At 39.8% G+C, this 7,095-nt stretch overlaps 1 pseudogene; it reads right to left on the bottom strand.

The window, feature by feature from the left end:
- Nucleotides 1-264: 264 nt before the first annotated feature.
- Nucleotides 265-751, bottom strand: LOC144457630 (actin, cytoplasmic 3 pseudogene; annotated as a pseudogene).
- Between the last annotated feature and the right edge of the window lie 6,344 nt (nucleotides 752-7,095).

Genomic DNA, 7,095 nt, shown 5'->3' with positions numbered 1-7,095 from the left:
TTCCAGTTTTAAAATCCCGAGTCAAGAGCCAAAAATAGATAGATAGATAGATAGATAGATAGATAGATAGATAGATAGATAGATAGATAGATAGATGGAGGGATGGATGGATGGATGGATAGATAGATAGATAGATAGATAGATAGATAGATAGATAGATAGATAGATAGATAGATAGATAGAGCCATGCCAATCTCATCTCTTTTTGGGAGGGCAATTATCATGTCACAACCTTTGACAAAAAAAAACCCACAAACAGTCCATTTAGAAGTATTTGCAGTGGACAATGAAGGGCCCAGATTCATCATACTCCTGCTTGCTGATCCACATCTGCTGGAAGGTGGAAAGAAACACCAGGATGGAGCCTCCAATCCAGACAGAGTATTTGTGCTTAGGGAGATCATTGGATCTCAATTTTCATTGTGCTGGGAGCTAGGGCTGTAATCTCCTTCTGCATCCTGTCAGCAATGCCTGGGTACATGGTAGTACCACCAGACAATATGGTATTGGCATATAAATCCTTATGGATGTCAACACCACACTTCATGATTGAGTTGAAGGTAGTTTCATGGATTGCACTGGATTCTATATCTAAGAAAGATAGTTAGAAGAGAACTTCTGGGCATTGGAAACTGCTCAAAGTCTAGGAATACATAACATAGTTTCTCCTTGATGTCATGCATGATTTCCCTCTCGGCTGTGGTATGAAATTGTACCCTCTCTCTGTCAGGATCTTCATGAGATAGTCAAATCACAGCCAGCCAGATCCAGATGGCGGATGGGGAAGGGCATAGCTGTCATAGATGGGCATAGTGTGGGTCACACCATCACCAAAGTCTATCACAATACCAGTGGCACAACCAGAGGCATACAGGGACAGCACAGCCTACATGGCTGGGGTGTTGAAGGTCTCAAATATAATCTGAGTCATCTTTCCTCTGCTGGCTTTGGGGTTCAGGGGGGCTTCTGTAAGCAGCACAGGATGCTCTTCAAGGGCTACACGGGGCTCACTGTAGAAAGTCTAATGCCAAATCTTCTCCATGTCATCCCAGTTGGTGACAATACCATGTTCAATGGGGTACTTCAGGGTCAGAATACCTCTCTTGCCTTATCTCCATGTAGCTGTCTTTCTGGCCCATACCCACCATCATACCCTGATGTCTAGGGCACCCAACAATGGAAAGGAAGACAGCCCAACGGACATCATCTCTTACAAAGTTAGCTTTGCACGACCCAGAGCCATGGTCAACAAGAGCAGCAATAGCATCATCCATGGCAAACCTTGAAGTGGCAAGTTTAAACCCTTGAGAGAGAGAGAGGAGGTGGTATCAGACCTGGAGGCTGGGGGGGAGGCAAGTGCACGCTGGGTGGAACAGCTCCCAGCTCCCACTCCAGCATCTTTGCCAAGAAAACCCCAATGGGGTCACAAAGAGTCTGACACTACTGAAAAATGACTGAACAACAACAAATGTACAAGGCGCTCTACTAGGATACAAAGAGAAGGATGAAATAATCCTTGGTCCCAAGGAGATTACATTCGTATGGATTTCAATGATTACCCAGTTCACATTGCTGGAAACCATACTGTGAATGTGTGTTCTGGCTCCTTCCTGTTCATTATCTCAAGGGTACAGAGGAAAAGGTTCTCAGGAAAAGGTACCCACCCATAGAAACCAGTGTGCAAGGCACTGATGCCATTAGGACAACCAGACTGTAATAAGCCGTCAACAGATTTCCTAGGATTTGAAGACAGAGGACCTTGGTTCAAATGCCAGCTCTGCCATTTTCTTCAGGGGTGATCCTGAACAAGAACCTTTATCCTTTTCCTCTTCTGGAGTTAATGGTCTCTGAGGTCCATTATATGTCTAGATCTATGATTCCGTGACTAGGGAGTTTATAGAGTGAGTCAGGGAAACTATGGCAGGGGATACCCAGTCAGGGACTAACTAGATTTTGGAATTCAGGGAACCTAAGACCCTACACTTATAAATCCTTCGTTTGGGCAAGGTGATGTTTCCCTCCAGATATTCAGGTCTGAATGGGTGCTGGGATGGTCGGAAAAGGTGTATTCATGAGTGTAAAGTTTGCTAAAAGGTAAATGTGTATCTGTACAGACCTAGGGACCTGGGGGAGTGACTCTTGAGTAAATTATATTACTGGAAAGTAGAAATACTGCTGATAACTGCCACATAATATATTAGTCTCAAGATCCTGGATAAGTATCACACTTGGGGAGTTCTATCAGAAAACTCATGGAAATCCATGTCCTCTTCATTTCAGAGAAAAGTGGGGCATCTGCCAGGAGCAGGTTAGAGATGGGGGCAAGGAGGGAAAGTGGTACAGTTCATCCTGGACAGATCAGCACTCAATTATAAGATAACAAAGGAGGGAGCTAAGTGTGCTTACTACCTTTATGGATATGACTCTTAAGGGGCCCCAGGGTCTACTCTTTGGGTTGGATTATGAGGAAGTATAACTGAGAAAGAACAGAGCTGAGCCACCTGCAGTCAAGAGGAAATAAGCCAACATTCTTTTCTGGCTGCCACAACTACTCAAGTGGAGTTGCTTAACATTTTTATGCCACTGAGTGTAACACAGACCCTAAATTCCAAAAAAGTATGCAAGATTATGTTAGCTAGGTAATGGTTGGGGGAGTGGAGGCAGAAGGGATTTTGTATATGTATTATTGGAGCGCTATGATGCAATGCAGGGTGGCAAGGTGGCACAGTAGACAGAGTGCCAGGCCTGGATTCAGGAAGACCTGAGTTAAAATCTGACCTCGGACACTTCAACTGTGTGACCCTGGACAAGTCATTTAACACTATTTGCCTCCGTTTCCTCATCTGTAAAATGAGCTGGAGAAGGAAATGGTAAACCACTCCAGTATCTTTGCCAAGAAAACCCCAATGGGGTCACGAAGAGTTGGACACAACTGAAAACAACTGAACAACAATGATGCAATCCAATAACATTGTTTTTATAGGATCACACACCTGGAAGAGGTCATCTTACCCAGCCTTCTTCCACAAGTGAAGCTGTTGTTGTCCCTTCATTTTTGAAGAAGACCAAGTAACTCAAACCCAGGGAGCCAATGTGATTTTTGCCTGAGATCACAGAGGTGAGTAGTATAGCAGGATTAGAACACTGGTACCCCGATTCTCTTTAAGTTCCTTAGCGCTTTTGAACCCTTTGTGTTAACAATAAGGGAAAGCTGGTCTATATTTGTGAATACAGTGGTTCCAGGTAATAACAAAGCTAAGCTATGAGGAAGCCTACTGTTCAAGTTTTGTCTATTAGTGACACTGACTTAACAAGCTCAGGAGACCATTTGAAGTAAGCATGTGAACCCCTGAGGTTTTATTCCGATAGGCGTGAATCAACACAGAGCAGGCTGGCTAGATCACAGAGCCTGAAGTCACCAGGAGGAGATAAGTCACACCAGATGTTTATGTAATGTAATGGCCATTACAGTAATAGGAATTGTATTTTCAGTGCCTGGTAAGACAGAAGATCGATCATAGCAATGATAAAATGATCTGATCATCAGCTGGTACAGGGAAACGAGGCTGCCTTAGCCAACCTAGCTTCCCAGATCTGCAGCCTTTATTTGATTAAACCCTATCTGGGGACCGTCACTATGTACGGACTCAAGAAAGTCTAGAGAACAAGGGCACGAGAGATTGAAAATAAGACTAGAGAGAAAATATCGAAAGAGACAAAATAATAAACAAATAACTCACATTTAGAGAGCACTTGAGGGATGATAGAGGTTTTTTTTCCAGACAACCCTGTGATATAGGTAGTATACCCTAATTAACAGATAAAGAAATTGAAGACTATGTGACTATCCTATGGTCAAAAATAGATTAAGTAGGACTTGGGTCCAGGTCTCCCAACTCCAAATCAGGATTGTTTTCATGTAAGAGTCCTTTTTCATTATTCAAGAAGTTGGATAATCCACTCTAATAGACTCTGAGTTCCTCAAGGACAAGAACTCTCTTTTGTCCCTCTTTGTAACCCCAATGCTTGGCACAGTGCCTGACACAGAGTAAGTGCTTTAAAAGTATGTATTAACTAACTAATACTCTGTTGGTGTATCTGTGAATTGGATCAGTCATTCTAAAATAATTTTGAATTATGCAAGAAATGTGACTTTAACCCACCCTTATCATTAGGGAGCATATGCCTCCAGCAAAGACATATACACCAGGAAGGTAGCATATGTACCAACATATCCATAACAGCACCTTTTATAATAATAAAAGTTGAAAATAAAATGGCTACCTATTTATTAGGGAGCGAGGGGATACATTGCATAATTAGACATTGAGTATGAAGGATTCCAATAAATTTAGGAAGACTTGTATGAATATCTGGTACAGAGTGAAGAAAGCTGAACCTAGAAAAATCTATACTAATGACAACAACAATGTAGCTAGATCATGTGAAGTGGTGGCACATGTTATAATTCACACTTTTCAAAGTTATCATTATATAAATTATAGTCATTGGCTTCAGTCCAATGGAACCACGCAATGAGAATTCAAAATATGCAGCCATTTCACAGGCTTCATTATTCAAACTAATATGTACCTAGCTGTAAAAGAAAGCAATGCAAAAAGACAACAGAATTCAGAATAATGCAATGAGAGGTTGTGGTTTGGAATGCTGTTCATGTTGTCAGGCATGGTTGATATGTTAGTTTGTTTTGCTTAACTTTTTTTCTTGGTTACAAAGGAGGGTTCAGTGGAAGGTTTGTGGTATTGGGAAATGATTGTAGTATGAAATAAAATCATCAATAAAATATTTTTTAAAGAAATATTGTGGGGTAATGGAGGAGGACAGTTCCCAGGTCCTACTCCCAAAACCCTTAATGTCTCTTATCTTCAATGCTCCAGCCTTTAATATCCCTTAGAATCATTATTTGACAACAATGAAGAGGAGGGGAAATATAGAATCTTTACCTATGCAGAAACTGCAAAATCTATCAAAAAGATTTTCCCCCTGGGCAACCTTTGTCAATTCCCTTTCCTAAAGTAAATTCCATCTCTACTAATCTCATAGGCTAATATTAAAATTAAATATGGCATGCTGCTTAATATAACAGTTCTCTTTTTATGCAGTGATCTTCAGAGTTGTATATTTACCTAAAGAATTCCCATTGGACTTTCAAAATTGGACCAGACCTGGCAGTCCAAGAAAACAGGATTACTGGTATTTACACATGATTTAATCACACTTGCAGCCTGACTGTCCTGTAGGTTACAACTCACTTTCAAGTAGATTGGTATGGAATGAAGCAGATTCCCTAGTGCCTAAGTAACACACTTTCAGCAGTAACTTAGTAAATAATTATTTAAAAACTCAAAAGAAAAAAATTGCATATTCCAAAGTCTCTTAACTTGCAGCTGGGGAGATACTAAGAGAATCTGGTTCAGTATGAGCTAAGTATGAAACATAGTTACAAAAACTATTTGAGATCCATTCCCCTATTTCTAAGAACCTTGATTTATATATAATTCAAACTAGATAAGGGTGGGAACTCTAAGAAAAAGTTTCCAGGAGAAAACAGAACATTGTGATGGGTGGGAATAATTGGAGTTTTTGCCATCGTATCCATCTGCCCTTTGACTTAATAACATATTTGGAAATATACAACTATTTCTTAGAAAACTGAATGGAGGTGAAGGGAAGGACTAGTAACTAATGTGATGGATCTGATTGTCAAGAATGACTTCGTGGGGGAAAAAAAGAGGGAAGGAAGTCAAACATGCAGACAAGAAGACAAAAACAAATAAGAAAGACAGAAAAAGAAAAAATAATAACTTAAACTTACTGTTGCTTTCACTATAAAACGTTAGTGAAAGGTAAAAAGATTAGCAGCCTTGTGAGTAAATCCCTGTGCATTATATTTAACATTCTCAAATTTAATGCACTGCCTCAGGGATACATATGTTCAAGATCATAGGAGACCATGCCATTTTCCCCATATATCTTTTAATAGAGCAATAATAATTATCAGTGAGTACACCACAGACTAGAGAAAAGGAAATTCTTGGCACTCCAAGGAATGCAGAAAAGATCAAAACTGATAACTCATTTTTTCTCATCTAAACATTGATCCTTAAATCTAAAAGAACAACATAAAAAGACCTGTTTTAAAATTGAAAAGGTATGATGTCACCCCATCCAGTCCGTCCCTTTGCTCCTACCCACTCTCCGGAATACTGGGTTTTAAAGAAAGCAATTTCCCATTGGTGCTTAAACTTCAAAGAGTACGAACAACATCACAATAGATATATGGAACCAAATTCTCCTGGTGCCTAAACTACTCACTGTTGATTAACTCAGTGTTTTAGAAGCTGTAATTGATCATAACTATCTAAATAAGTACACAATAAATGAGCATTCCTTTGCCATATTCCAATTTTTAAAATTTCTCTTTGTTTCATTCAATACAGCCTTATTTTTTAAAGAACCCAGAGGTTTTTTCTATCCAGCATAACATCTGAGACTGTTGCAAAAAAAAAAAACTATCCTCATATAGGTAACAAATGAAATTCTTTATTTCGTTCAAAAATAATGGAGGAAATATTAAGCTACAATTCTAGTTGAGGGAGTAATATATCTAGGAAGGACTTAAAGGTCATATACTCCCTCACTGTCACTTTACAGATGAGGAAAAGGAGGGCCAGAAAGGTAAACAAAGTCACACAGGAATGAAATAACAGACACAAGATTTGAAGTGAGGTCTTCTGATTCCAAAAGCAGTGTACATCCCACCATACTGTTCTTGGCTCCCACAATCTCATAGGTGGAAGGAACCATCTAGTCAAACCTATATCTGACCAAAAATCTTGCCTACAACATGACTTAGAATTGTCCAGCCTTTCCCTAAATATATCTGCTGATGAAAAACCCATCATGACCTCTGAAGGCTTCCTGTTCCACTTTGGGAACATTCAGGTGGTCAAGGAGCTTTTCCTTATGTCCAATAGAAATCTTCCTCTCTGAAACTTACACAGGTTGCTCTTTGTCCTGCTCCTGAAAATAAGCAAAATAAATAGAATCCCTCTTCCACATGGCAACCCTTCA

This window comes from Phascolarctos cinereus, unplaced genomic scaffold (assembly GCF_003287225.1).
Source record: "Phascolarctos cinereus isolate Bilbo 61053 unplaced genomic scaffold, phaCin_HiC Scaffold_5;HRSCAF=322, whole genome shotgun sequence".
NCBI lineage: Eukaryota > Metazoa > Chordata > Mammalia > Diprotodontia > Phascolarctidae > Phascolarctos > Phascolarctos cinereus.
This window is presented reverse-complemented; position numbering and strand designations above follow the sequence as displayed.